Raw genomic sequence first — 15,704 nt, 5'->3', positions numbered from 1 at the left:
TGCCTCTTTGCCCTCTTCTTCCTTTCTCCTCCTCTTCCTCCTCTGCGGCTTCCTCTTTCCTCCTCCTCCCACCTCTTCTTTCCTCTTCCTGCCTCCTTCACCCTCTTCTTTCTGCTTCTTCTTCCTCCTCACCTTCCTCCTTCATGGCTTCTTCCTTCCTCCTCCATGGCTTCTTTCTTCCTCCTCCTCCTCTGCTTCCCTCCCATGGGCTTGCTATCCTCGGATGCTTAAATCTGTGGATGGCAAGTCCGTGGATACGGAGGGCCCACTATATGTGTTTTTGGATGTATGTTGTTCAATCCTCTAATAAAATTACACCATTAATTTGGCATTTGGAATCTGGAGTTCTGTGTGAGTTGGACCTGTTATACACTGAGTTAAATCCTAAGACACCCACAAATATATATATATATTTGTGGGTGTCTTCAAGGCCCTCCAGCACTTTGGGCCCAGAATGTGACAAAAGAAGAATGGATTGTTAAGGTTGCTGAATTAGGCCAAATGGCCAAACTACGATGGATTCTAAAGGATAAGCCAATTGATTACTTTTTGAAAGATTAGAAACTATTTATGGACTTTTTGCACACTAAGGAATCTAACAATGTAATAATATGTGGCTGTGGTTATTATTAATTTTAGTAGGATTATTGAGTTGCATCTGTAATGGTAGAATAATATATTTTTCTCTTTTTAATTATTCTTTTCATTACAGTCAGGTTGGGGGAGGGGTCGGAGGTGGGCTGTGTATCAATTTTATATCTCCTTGCTTCTCCCTTTCTTTCTTTCTTTCTTTCTTTCTTTTCCCTTTCCCTTTATTTCTCCCTCCAATTTTTTATAGAATCATAGAGTTGGAAGAGACCTCAATGGCCATCAAGCCCAAGCTCCAGTCTTGAAGGAAGACATAATCAAAGAACCACAAATAGATAGCCACCCAGCCTCCATTTAAAAACCGCCAAAGAGGGAGGCTCCACCACATTCTAAGGCAGCATATTCCACTGTTTATATAGGTTTTAGGGGGTGTTCCCACTTGGCAGATAAAACAGATTATATTGGCGTGATTCTGATTCGGATTATGTTCCGGGAGTAATTCAAATTTTTTCCATCGTTTCCATTACCAAAAGGGGCAAATTACCTCGATTCATTTAGACCCTGTTTTCGTTCCCATTTATTTTAAATCGCTTTATTTTAAAGCGGATTAACTTGCTCCCCGTTCCCATTTGTGTCCACAAGCTGTCAATCAAGCGCGTAGGCTTCAGATGTCACAAGTCTAGGGTTTTTATTTTTAGGGCAGCCAATGAAAATTGGCTGCATCCAAGGCTCCCCAGACTAGAAGGAGGCTTGGCAAATCGGATCAAGGAGGAGAAGGCAGCGGGCTTCATTATTGGGGAGGGAATCTTTGGGGAAGAGAGAAGATAAGGCTTTGTCCCCCCCCCCGATCCCTGGGCGTCCAGGCTCTCCTTTCCCCAAAATCGCTTTGCCTCCCCCATTGCTCCCTGGGCTGTATGGGGGGCGATCAAGGAGGCATTTACTGCAAAGCCCATCTGCTGCTCAGGCGCTCAGGCAGAGGTGAAAAAAGAAAAAAGAAAAGTTTAAAATGGTGTTCAATGGCTCTTCTCACACATCAGTCTATGAATGAGGAGCAGAGGGGAGGTTGCAATCCACTGGGGGAAAGTCAATGCGAATTGAAGAAAATGATGCTAGCGATGCAGAAAGAGAGCAAAGAGGGTGACACCCCCAGGCCAGCCCCTTGAGTGCTGCTCCTCCCATCTCCAGGTTCCCGCATCAGACACCCTTGTCGTTCCCATTCGGATACAGAGAATCGTACCCTGCTTTCAAAAATAACCTGCTTTATAACCTACTATTTTTTTAAACTGGTTTATAGGCGTCTAATTTGAATTATATGATATAATTTGATTTTGAATCGAATTGCAGTGGAAATTATTCCGGGGCATTGAGAAACTAATTCGGGCATCAGTGGGAACAGCACCTCTTAATTCGCTTCATGATCTGCTTTATAGGCAAGTGGGAACACCCTCTTAGAGTAAAAAAAAAGGTTTTCCTAATGTTGAGGTGGAATCTCTATTCCTGTAGTTTAAATCTATTGCTTCAGGTCCTATTTTCTGGAACTGCAGAAAACAAACTTGTTCCATCTTCAGTATGACATCCTTTTAAATATTTAAACAGGGCTGTCATATCACCTCTTCACCTTCTCTTCTCCAGGCTAATCATACCCAGCTTTGATTGTATATTGTTTTGATTGTGAATTATATTGTTTATGTTAAAAATTAATCTAAAAAAGAAACCCTGACAGTGCTAGTGCCCAAGGTTAGGATAACCACAAGCCCTCAGGTTTGGGTTCCCAAATCATTTGGATAGACCTGCGGACCCATCAGTGGCTGTTGGGTACGTTAGTGCAGCACCTCTCCTGGGTGTTTTATCCCTTTTCCAGGACAAGCTTGTACTTTTCAAAGGGATTATGGGTTGTCTGCTTCACTGTGGATGCGTCCAGCACCCCCTCCCCTTTACTGGATGTTTTTGCCACCTAACACTTCCATTTCCATGACTACATAGTGCTGCTTTTTATAGCTGACTTATCTATCCCCATTGCCTGCTGAGCATCTGCTGTCTCCCTGGTGCTTGTGAATTGCTCTTCAACACTGCTGTCTGCCTTCTCCTGATTACTGGTCACCCTGAAGCTGGGAGTTTCTCCATTTTGGGAGAAAGAGCAAAGAAAGTGGTAAGATGTTTGGCAGTCCCCAGTGCCCTCTTACAACATTATGGTAGAAAACTAATACAGATACATCGATGGGTCCTTGAATCCCTGTACTGGGAGGAAGGTGGGGTATAAAAACAACAACAGTAATAATGGTCAATGATCAGAAAAACACCTGGCAGCAAACACTTATTACGAAGGCTGGAATACTGTATTGTGCTAGGGTTAATTGCAGCTCTTCTGACGTCAACTCCTGTTATCACTCACCTGTATTTATACTGCATAGAGCTGATAGAAGTTGCAGACCAACAACATTTAGAATAATGAAACCATAAAGCTGGAAGTGACCGCAAGGACTGTCTAGTCCAATCCCCTGCAATGCATGGGATCCATACACAACTAAAGGACTTCTGATAGATGACCCTCCAGATTCTGTTTTAAAACTTCCAAAGAATGGGAGTCCACTATCCTCTGAAGCAATGTATTCAACAGTCAAACAGCTGTTACAGCCAAGAAGTTCTTCCTCTCTCACACTTATATTGCTTTTTTTCCTTGTGTTTTACAGCGCACCCACGTCATACGTGGGCACGCTTTATGCAGACTTGAGCTTACGCGCTCAAGCTGCGGGATGCGCGCAGGGCGGAAGGGGCGGCACATCCCATTCAATTGAATGGGCGCGCGCTCCTGTTGCGCCCCGTGCGCCGCCGCGCCGCCGTGCACGAGCCGCATTGTTTCCAATGTGGCTTGAGCATAGGCGGAATTCACCTTACGTGGAGGGATCCGGAACGGATCCCTGCGTAAGGCGAGGGCCGACTGTATTTAGATTGTAAGCCTGAGGACATGGAACTGTCAAATGTAAACTGCTCATGTAAAGCACAAGGTACACTGATGGTGTTATCTAAATAACTGATGATTATGATGATGTTCAAATGAAATCTCATGTCTTCTAATTTGAAACAGATGTTCACAAGTTGCCCAACTTGGATATAGCAAGGGGTAAGGTATATTGATATAAAATGTAGCCCCACTGAAATCAAGAGGACATCCTTTTCAGCAGGCTTACTAAATTGAGCTCATCATGGAGTACATGACTACACTGCTAAAGTCAATGGAGCTTGGTGGAATCGGAATCTTTCTCTAGGTTAAATGAGTTTAGAAATTGCTCATAAGCAGCCAAGCCCAATCATAATCCTGTTTCATTTAACTCACAGCATTCCCCCTCCCCTAGTTGCGGTTCCTATATGTTTTTATGTCCAAATGTCACACATTCCTACACTTTGTACTCACCAAAAAATAAACTTGTATATTCAGTATCTCAGACTGAATCTCCTCCTTTTCTGACTCAAGAATTAATCACAATACTGAAATGCAAGTAAAAGAATGACAGTTTCCCTTTTTTCCCCAGCAGGAACCCAGTGACAGCAAAATCTAATCCTGTGATCAATTGTTTTGATGGAGTTTCCACACCTTTCCTACCTCACTCTGTTTCAACTAAGCTTTATTAAAGTAGTAGAAAAACTCTTAGTGGATAAGAATATTGAAATCAGTGAAAGATTGACAAAAACGGGGCCTAGTCTTTCCATAGCAAAAGGGTCTAAGGGACTTTCAGAATGTATTCTTCTCATACAAAATGTTAATGGCACACTTCTTAGATGGTAGTGGTGGGCTCCAATTTTACCATCATGATATGCCTGTAGAAGGAAAGATAATCTCCTGGCTAGTAAAAAAAAACATAACAGTCATCCTGGATCAGAACAAAGGTCTATCTAATAAATAATTCCATTCACCCACTTGTCAACCAGTAATAGTGTGACTTTATTCTGTTGTGGTCAAACCTCACTTTGAATACTGTGTCCAGTTCTGCGCATCACAATTCAGAAAGGATGTTGACAAGCTGGATCATGTCCTGAAGAGGGCAACCAAAATGGTGAAAGGTCTGGAAATCATGCCCTATGATGAGTGTCTTAGGGAGCTGTGTATGTTTAGCCTGGGGGAGAAATGGTTAAGAGGGGGACATAGCCATGTTTAAATATTGAAAGAGTGTCATACTGAGGATGGAGCAAGCTTGTTTTCTGCTGCTCCAGAAACTAGGATATAGAGCAGTGAGTTCAAACTATAGGATAAGAGATTCCACCAAAAAATTAGGAAGAACTTTTTGACAGTAAAAGCTGTTTGACAGTGGAACACACTGCCCCAGAGTATGGTGGAGACACGTTCTTTGGAGGATGGCCATCTATCGGGAGTGCTTTAATTGTGTATTTCTACATGGCAGGGGGTTGGACTGGAAGGCCCTTGTGGTTTCTTTCAATTCTGTGATTCTAACCAGTTGCACACAAGCCAGGAGCCTCCATCTTGCATTCCCCTGCAACTTGGAGCAGAATTACTTCTGATATTGGAGCTCATGACCTCAGTTTTGGAGTGCTTCACAGCAGTATAGTCAATATTTCTGAATTCTGAACTAAACAAACTGTAGTCTGTTACTTTAAGGTTCATTGTGGGAACACATACACAGCCACTGAAGTTGTTGTTGACTCTAACTGCCTCATCCCACAGGCTATATAGACAGACTGTGTTATTATTATTGTGTGCCTTCAAGTTGTTTCTGACTTATGACAACCCTAAGGCAAAACCTATCCTGGGGTTTTCTTGGCAAGATTTGTTCAGAGGAGGTTTAACATTGCTTACCCCTGAAGCTGAGAGGATGTGACTTGCTCAAGGTCACCCAGTGGGTTTCATGGCTGAGCTGAGAATCAAACTCTGGTCTCCATAGTTGTAGTTCAATAAATACTCAAACCACTATGCCATTCTGGCTCTCACACAGTCACTGAAAACAAGTTAGTTATGCCTGAAGAGGTCCTGAGGATGCATTATTGGTTTATAATGCATAAGACAAGTCATTGCATCATTAAAATGTTAATTGGTGGGTGTGGAAGAAGAAAGCTCAGCAACATGGGATGGCAACTTAGGGCTTTTCAGCTGTTATTGGACTGCAGATCCCATCAGCTCTACTTAGCATAGTCAGGGAGTTGCAATCTAACAATATCTGCAAGAAACACATTCCCATCCCTACTCTATAAGGCTGAAGTCAGCTTTCTCTTGATTTATATGCATGAGTGAACCTGCCCTTAGTAACACAATTAGTCAGGTGTATGTTGCAATTAAAAAAATATATCAGGGCAATTCTTTCTTTGATCAAGTCAACATTTGAACCCATAAGGTCAGACTTTTTTTTACAGAGTTTTTCTATTTCAGGTAGTTTTGTAAAGACAGAATCAAATCATGGAACTGGTTTGGGGAAATTTGCTATTAATATCACATCTCTGTGACAAAGGATTTTGAATACAAGAGATCTATTATTGAATTATCCAGATTAGAAAACCACTTTATGTGGGAGGTTGCTATTTCAGGCTATAGCATTTCCTTGATTGGGTGAAGAGATACTTCTTCTTCTGCTGGCACATCAGAAACACACTTCTTCCTCCATTTCATATTTGTGCATGCATATCTCAGTTAATTAAGTAGATGTTTCCCTTGGCTTTACTTCTGTAACACAAAACTTGACACCAGAGGTGGGGTTATCATGAAAAGAATATAGATAGTTTCCTATATCACAAAAATGAAGAGCAGTTCGCCAAGTTATTCAAAACTGGCAATATGCACATGTGAAATTAAACAGCCTGGTCCGGTAAACCTTGCATAGCTAAATAAAAACATTGTAGAAGAACTGTTTAAAGGGTTCTTCCAAAATATACACAGAGATGATTTCTGTTCCCTTCTACCAGTTTCTACCATACTTATGATTTTCATTTGGTGGCCAATCGGTTCTTTTAAAAAACATGCTAGGGATAACTGGTGAGTTGGGCCTATTCATTTTCCCCTCAATTTTGCTGTGCATGTATGCTCAGTAAGGGGTATTTCAGCCTCTTAACACAAAAGTCAATAATTTGGGCCTCCATTAATCAGGAGACAGATCTATGCTACAAGCGTAGATTCTTAAAAGGTGACTCAAAGAAAAACTGATAACTCTATGGCCTGTTACAGACAGGCCAAAATAAAGCTGCTTCGAGTCACTTTGGAGGTATGGTATTTCAATGATGCATGCGTCCTAAGAGTCCAAAAGCCGCACCAAAGCTGCACTCCAGTCCTTAGAACAGTAGTGTGGCTTTGGTGCGGCTTTTGGACTCTTAGGATGCATGCATCATTGAAATACCATACCTCCAAAGTGACTCGAAGCAGCTTTATTTTGCCTGTCTGTAACAGGCCTATGTAACTATCACCTTTCATTATTGACTCTATTAAGAACAATTTGCAACATAATTTGATTTGCTTGAAAGGTTCTTATTCTCTTTTAAGATGGGCTTAAATTCAGAGTCCCTGCACATCTGTTTATACTTTTACATTGGCCTCTACTTTGTTCCTTTCTATTGTCTTCACCGCACATTTTTTCCAAATCCTCTGAACTAAAGTACATGGAGATTGCAAACAGTGAACTTGAATGTCTTGCCATTTCCATGAAGCTGAATGGTTCATTGCTCCTAAATTGTTTGGGAATCTTGTTTTTCCTGAGTGTTCCTGAACTTGGGATAGTTGTTTCCTATTTAAGGATTTGTAAAAAAAAAAAAAAAAATTTAACGTTCTAACCAGTATAATTTCACTCCTCTGAATGTTTAAAAATTCCTAGCCTTGTTTTCTGATCTTGAACCAAGATGACTAAAACTGCAGAGACACTGACCATAGATGCATCCAAAGGATGTTTATTTTCACTCTCACAGATGTGTTTAGAGAGAGCTGGGAAATCATCTTGCTCAGAAAGTATCCACAGCAGAAATTGAGAACCTTTGGATCTCCATATGATTTGGATTTCAGCTCCCCAATGCCCCAGCCAGCTCCCAGCCAGCACTAAACATCTGGATGACCAAAAGTGCCCCTTCCTACACTTTTACTCCAGTCAACAAAGTATTAGTGTTAAGAACAAGTGAGTGTATGCCATTATTATTATTATTATTATTATTATTATTATTATTATTATTATTATTATTATTTTATGTGATTGATCAGAGCCACTTGTCTTTGGAAGTGATTGCTTAGAATCATAAAGCTGGAAGAGACCACAAGGGTCCTGTAGCCCAACCCTACACAACTAGAGTACACCAGAGATATAGCTGTCTAGCCATGTATGTTTAAAAAAAACTTGAGAGTCCATCACCCTCAATGACAATCCATTCCACTGCCAAACAGCTTTTACAGCAAAGTAAATTCTTCTTAATGTTTAGGTGGAATCTCTTTTCTTGTAATTTGAATTAGCTGGCTCATGTTTTAGTCTCTGGAGCAACAGAAAACAAGCTTGCCTCTTCATCTATATGTCCTCCCTTCATATAATTAAAAATGATTATTATATCACCTCTTGCTGCATTTAATGTGGCTTAAACATATAATACAGTTAACCTGTATATTCAGATAGTGCAGTAAGTTTACTAGTACTCGGTATTTATTTATTTTTTTAAAAAACCAAAGGCAGATTTAGTTGTTTTGAGTCCTTTGAAGTTGTTCAGAGATTTTGCAATATTTCTAGTTGTGCAACATTAATGGGCTGGAAAATCCAGTGTGCTTCTGGGTTTAGTTCTTAATGATTAAGGGTGCCATTTCGTGCTGTGCCAACTGCTTGTAAAATCATGAGGAGTAAGGCTGGTCTTGCATCTGTTAATAGTTTAATAATAGGATTAAGGTGTCCAATTAGTGTAGAGAAAGAAAGTAGTGTGTGTGTTTCTAATGAACTGCAGGATCACTCATGCTCAACTCTTGTTTTTCTGGAACGTCCTTATGAAACTCTAATACTTTCCTTGAGATGTGGACTATAGTGTCACATGGCATGGACTTATTTCTGCTGTGATGTACTTGAAAAACAACAAGATTTACTCAATTCACAGTACGAAATAACCCGGTTTGGAAACTGGGTTATTTCCCTTTGTTCAGACTTGCACTGATTGTACTTGGTGCAGTTTGTGGGGGGTTAACCACAAATGCTAATATGGGGTGGAGCAATTCATGGGAGTTCTAATCTATGGATGGCTAGACCACCAATATGGTGTACCCATGGTATCAATTTCCCCCTGGGAACTCTTGTGAATATCTCTTGTATGTAACACTTGGGAATTCTTGAATGCATTGGTTCTCCCAATGAACTGTAATCTTTCTCCCTGGTAGTAGGATGTGTGCATTGCTGAACTACGAGTTCTTCTCTAGCTCCAGACAAAGCAAAGGGTGCTAGTTGACATTATTGGCTGCAAGTTCTAAGAGGTCCTTGAGTAAGATACTGTGGGTAGGCCTACAACAACAACAACAACAACAACAACAATAATAATAATTTTTTATTTATATACCGCTTTTCCAAAAGATCAAAGCGGTTTACATGGAATTAAAACCAATTACAAACATATCATAAAATAGATAAAAAACCAATAACACAATGTACAATATACAGATATAAAAACAATTATTGAATAGGGTGAGGGAGAGAGTTGATGGGATCAAGTACATAACTTCATTTTCCAGGGGGGAAGGCTTTACAGAAGAGGAAGGTTTAAAGCCTCTTTTTAAATGTTTCCAGGCGGGTGATCAGACAGAGCTCCTCGGGGAGACTATTCCAGATTTGTGGGGCTGCTACTGAGAAGGCCATCTGGGATGTAATGACATATTTAGAAGGTGGAATTTCCAGCAAGTTCTTCCCGGTTGTTCTGAGTGTGCGGGGTGGATTATATGGGGAGATGCGGTCCCTCAAGTAACTCGGGCCCAAGCCATGTAGGGCTTTATAGGTAATAACCAACACCTTGTATTGTGCTCGGAAGCGAATAGGCAGCCAGTGCAGATCTTTCAGAATAGGTGTTATATGGTCAAACCTGGAAGCACCGGTGACCAATCTGGCTGCCATATTTTGTACTAACTGAAGCTTCTTTTTGTGGCTGTCGGTGCTACTTATTTGTCTGCCTTCTCCCCTTGTGGTCTAGTGGAGAAGCTGCTCAGAAGCTGAGAGCAGAAAGAATAGAAGTTCCTTGCTTCATCTTCTCTTTGTTTCTATTGCTATTGTGAAGAGGTCTGGTGAAAAGGTAACAAGACGAAGCAGCAGCTGAGTAGGACCAAGGTATATCAGGGGTTGGCAGTATGGTCCCTCTCTGTTCATGGACCTTGATGTAACAATATCAACATACTTGGTTGGGTGCCACACATTATGGATCAAGGATGAGTAACTTGTGGACCAAGGCATTATTGGCATGCAATGCCCATCTTCCCTCACTATTGACTATACTGACTAGGGGTTGTAGAAGTTGCAATCCATCAATACCTGGAAGGCCACAGTTAAGATACCCCTGTTAAGATACTATGTGGCAATCTCCAAGGTGCCCATAACAACCATGTGAACTCAGCTGAAATCAAGAGAAGCCCAATGAGTTACTACATTTGCAAATTATTGTTTAGGGCACTGTATCACCATATTCTTCCACCTCTATCTTGCAGGGCTTTTTTTTGGGGGGGGGAGGGCAGAAAAAAAGTCTTAGACTTAATCTGGCAAGAAAAGATGTATGAAGCTGACAATATCAAAAAAGAGGGGAAATCCAAGCTGGACTGAACTATCAGTTTATTCAGGGGAAGGGTACCTTCTTCCCGTGAACCTATTGTTGTTCTTGCCAAGTCATTTCTGACTTATGATGACCCTAAGGTGAACCTATCATGGGGTTTTCTTGACAAGATTTGTTCAGAGGAGGTTTGTCATTGCCTTCCCCTGAAACTGAGAGCATGTGACTTGCCCCAGATAATAAAAAAAAATAATAAAGTTTTTATTTATATACCGCACCTTCCATAGATCAGGGCGGTTTACATAAAATTACAATACACGTACAATAGTTAAAAACAACACCATACAATATGCAAAAATAAAATAAACCCAGCAAAAGCCCCAGTAGCCCATCCTCATGGCCACGGAAGAGGAGGGAGGCCCACAGGATTTTTATGCGGGGAATGCTAGCTGGAATAAAAAGGTTTTCAACTCCCTTTTAAATTGGGCCAGGGAGGTAGTCGAGCGGAGCTCGGTGGGCAGCGTATTCCAAAGGGCCGGGGCGGCGATGGAAAATGTCCGCCTTGTGACGGAGGTAAGCCTAGCCCCAGGCACCTTCAGTAGTAGCTGCCCGGATGTTCTGAGGGTGCGGGACGGAATATACGGGGAGAGGCGGTCCTTCAGGTATCCTGGACCCAAGCCATTTAGGGCTTTATAGGTAATCACCAACGCCTTATATTGGGCCCGGAAGCGAATGGGCAGCCAGTGAAGATCTTTCAGTACCGGTGTTATATGGCTGGTCCTGGAAACACCAGTGACCAGCCTGGCTGCCATGTTTTGCACCATCTGTAGCTTCCGGGTTTGATATAAGGGTTGCCCCATGTAGAGTACATTGCAGAAGTCCAATCTCGAGGTTACCAGAGCATGTACAACAGTTTCTAGGTCCCTCTGGGCCAGGTATGGGCGCAGCTGGCGAATAAGCCGAAGCTGATAACAGGTGCTCTTGACCGTCGCATTCACCTGAGCAGTCAGGTGAAGCGACGAATCAAGAAGCACCCCCAGACTGCGCACGGAGTCCTTCACAGGGAGCGTGACCCCATTCAGGACAGGAGGAACCACCGCCATTCCTGGACCAGGGGAACCTATCACTAGTACCTCCGTTTTCTCTGGATTCAGCTTGAGTCGGTTTTCCCTCATCCAGCCCATTACTGACTCCAGACAGGCCACGAGAGGAGAGACGCCATCCTCAGTCACTGCATCAGTCGGAGACATAGAGAAAATAATTTGGGTGTCATCAGCGTACTGATAACCCCGCGCCCCATGTCTCCGGATGATCTCTCCCAGCGGTTTCATGTAAATGTTAAATAGCATGGGAGACAGAATGGCTCCTTGAGGGACCCCAGTTTTAAGATCACCCAGTAGGTTTCATAGCCAAGTGGAGAATCAATCTCCAGAGTCGTAGTCCAACACTTAAACTACTACACCATACTGGATATCTATAGTACAGTTTTTAAAGTTACTGTTTTAACCAAACATTAACTTCTGTGTGCATGAACACAGATACATTAGTGCAATGCCACTGCTGCAGCAGCAGCAGCAACCCATGGAGATTACATCAGTGAAGAAGCTACATAGATTCCTCTGCCAACAAAAAGCTACTGGTCCAAGATACAGCACTGAAACTTTGCACAAAATTGTTATATGCCACATAAAAAGAAGAATGTGTGGTAGGAGGTGGGTTTCATGGGGGATTTAAAAGTTTTTCAGTCTAAAATAGCCTGCTAGGCATTTCTGATAACAAACTGAATGCGACCATTTGGATGCGTGATAATATTCCATGTCAGGCAAATAGGGATGCTAGGGTTAAAGTAGATCCTTTTCTGTAGCACTCTTGCCTTTAAGGCAGTTTTTCAGTTTGGCTCTAAACATCCAGGAGTATACATACAAAGATATATAAAAACAGACAGATGGGCTGTCCAGTTTCCATCCACCTGTTGTACTAAAAGCCTTCTGGCTGTCTTGAAGCTAAATAGTTTTTGAAACATTACACATTGAGGATTCTGGGATTTGTAGTCAAAAAAGATTTTTTCCAAGCTCTGCACAGAGATGCAAGCGTAAGGCCTTTACTACCTCCTTCGTTTTTTATTATGTTCCTTCTGAAAGCTTCACACTTTTACCATAAAAATGTTTGCTTTGTGTACCACAGTAAGATACAAATGGTATCAATGATGGGTGTGTTATTTCAGAACTTCTGGCAATTGCCTGGAAGCCCCAATGGGGCTGGGATGGGAGAACATAGGTGCTTATGACACATCTAATTGCCTGAGTATTACCCATTTGCTGTATTGCATTTTGTATGTGTGTTTGATTATTTACACTCTTCTTTTTCCCAGGGCTGGGGCTCATTTACTGTGGAAAAGATGGAGCAAATGTATTTCTAGTTTAAAGTCTGTTGCGACCCTTATTCCCTTTGATTTAAACAAGCAAGAACTCCATAGAATTGGCACCAGGTATATACTTTCTTGCCTAAACGGTCTGAAGACATCAGATTCTGTATGATATTGGAAGCTAAGAGGGATCAGGCCCAGTTAGTACTTGGATAGGGGCTGCTGAGGAAAACCAGGTGCCGAAGGCTAGATGCTGAAGGAAGGAAATCACAAATCACCTCTGAGTATTCCTTGCCTAAGAAAATTCTATGAAGTTCATGAGGTTACCATAAGCAAACAGGTGAGTTGGGTCTAATCTAACTGTTTTAAATGCCATGGCTCAATGCTATGGAACTCTTGGATTTGTAGTTTTGTGAGATATTTAACCTTCTCTGTCAGAGAACTCTGGTGCCACAATAAATTATGGATCACAGAATTCTGTAGCATTGACCCCTGGGAGTTAAAGTGGTATCATACATTATTAATTTCAGTGCTGATTAGACCCAGAAGCCACATTCAGGTTCCAGGACCACCAGCCCCCTCCCCTCCCTCCCAGTGGATGTTCAAGTCCCATTAAATACAATTGACTTTATCACATGGGGAAAATCGGGGGTTTAAACACCGATTATCGCATGAAAATCACACACATCACAATTAAAAGATTTCCCTGTGTATGATTTGTTGCTCTTTATTGCCTGTTTATTGCCAGGGTAATGGCACTTTAATTGTGATGTATGTGAAAATGTTAATTGCGATTGTGTGATTTTCATGGGATAATTGATGTTTAAATCGCTGATTTTCCCCATGTGATAAAGCTGAATGGCATAGTGAAATGATGCCCCATATAGAAAATGATAAAATCAAGATTTGCCATTTGAAATGTGTATATTTCATATTTTATATCTTGAATATTTTAAAGCCATAATTGTTGAATCTGTAGATAAAGGATCTGTGGATATGGTTGTGGATATGTATGCTGATTTTCCCACTGATAAAAATGTATCAAATCTCATGGCAGAGCTAGGCTTCTGCCAACTTGAAATCTACTATTGGGCAACCAGATCCTGCTATCGTTTTGTACCCAAGGCCCTGAATAATGCTTCTACATCAATGACATTTGGCGTGTGGCTTGCCCCCCTGCTTCATTTCTTTTCTCCTGAGCCTCCTAAAGTTAAATGGGCATGTTTAACAATTATGTGTCAAGCTGTTCTAACTTGTCAGTCAAGAACATACCCAAGTATGCCAAGTGTTGTTTTCAAAGATGATGAACTGCATGTTTGAGACTATTCCTTGGAGCTAAGCACTTATATTTTGTAGCAAACATTGTTTAATGTTGGTTTGATTGCTGTATGCAGTCATACTGAGAAATGGGCCATATTTCCAAAGCTATCGCTTGTACACTTTAGCCAGACTTGTACACTTTGCTGGCAAAGTGAGCCTTTGGCAGCAAAGCAGGAACAGCAGTGACAACCCCCCAACTGTTCCTCCTGCACCCGTAGCCTCCAACATTTCATTAACTAAAACTGGGACATATGTGGCTAAGGAACCTCACAAGGTAGTCAACAAGGCACACATTATTAATGAAGAAAAACACACAAACTAATAGAGGCTGTAACAAATTGCTTTTGCCAAAGCCTACTGGGAAAGGCAGGATTGTGCCACTTCCTCTCCTTTTCCCCTATGAGTTAACTGAGCCCAAACTACTTTGAGATAAAGGGGGAAAGTGGGAGGAGGAGGAAGAAATAGGGTCATTTTAAAAGCAGCTGAAAAATGGAGCATCAGAGGATTCAATAGGATTGTCCCTGCCAAATCAGAACACTTCAGCAAATCCTGTCCCATTTCTTGGAGGAAAGAGTAATGTGTGCTATATTGCTTATTCTGCAGCCCCACAACAAGCCTGCTATTTCAAGTGTAGTGGAGACAACCTTTTGCCAGATTCAGCCACCAATCTGGTTTCTGTACATGAAATGGAGTAAGCACCATCTTGTCTTTAGCCACAAGGAGTAAAATGTATGGCAGCAGCTCCCATGTTAGCAGTAAAATATTTTGTCTTAGATTAATTTTGGAGAAGAGAATCTCCAAAATTTGAGAGAAGCCTATCTGCATCTGCAAAGCATTTCCGTGTACTGATAAAGCAGAAGGTGGTGGAGAAACATCCCAAATATTGATGAACAAAAAAATCTACCACAAATTATGGCTTGCACAGTAAGAGATAACGTATATAAATAGAATACAGATATTCCCTTTGTACTCCTAATTTCCAGTTTCTTAGTGGCAGCTCTTCTCCCCTGTTTAAATTCTGTGTGTAAAAGTGGGGAAGAGGGGATGGAAATTCATCCCTTTTCTCCATTGGGACTCTTCTGAATGTGTGCAGAAAATAGTAGATTTGAACCTCATGTGGGCTAATTACTTAAGCATCTGTGATCTTATTAATAACAGGTAGAAGGTGGGGAGGAGAAGACGAATGGATTTGCAAAAAAAAAAAAAAAGGCAGAAGAAACCATTTTGCTGATAACGTGGTGGTGATAATATTAAATTGGATGGAAGGGAGAAGTGAATTAGTTTCAATCAATCAGTTGCCAAATATTTGCATTAACAAAGAGAAACTTTAAGGAGTTCATACTCTTTGATGGATGTAGGCATTGCCTGTGATTATGAGATAAAGAAAGCCTGAAGATACTCAGAGGAAACGTCAGGAATAAACTCTTCTAGAACATGGCCACATAGCCTGAAAAACCCACAAAAAACTATGGATGCCGGCCACGAAAGCCTTTGACTTTATATACGCAAAGGAGCTTGCATATCTCAATTCGGAAGTAAACAGCAGGTTTGGTGGGTGATTGTGATAAACTGGATCAGTTAATAGTTCTATGAAATGGACCACTCGGCTGACCAGGGAACAGAATAATCTGAGGATCCATAGGCAAGATCACTGAACATAGATTAGTTATTATCAATATCCTGTCTGTCTGTCTGTCTGTCTGTCTGTCTGTCTGTCTGTCTGTCTGTCTGTCTG

This window comes from Sceloporus undulatus, chromosome 4, assembly GCF_019175285.1.
Source record: "Sceloporus undulatus isolate JIND9_A2432 ecotype Alabama chromosome 4, SceUnd_v1.1, whole genome shotgun sequence".
Lineage (NCBI taxonomy): Eukaryota > Metazoa > Chordata > Lepidosauria > Squamata > Phrynosomatidae > Sceloporus > Sceloporus undulatus.
The sequence above is the reverse complement of the archived record's forward strand: the minus strand, read 5'-3'. Positions refer to the sequence as shown.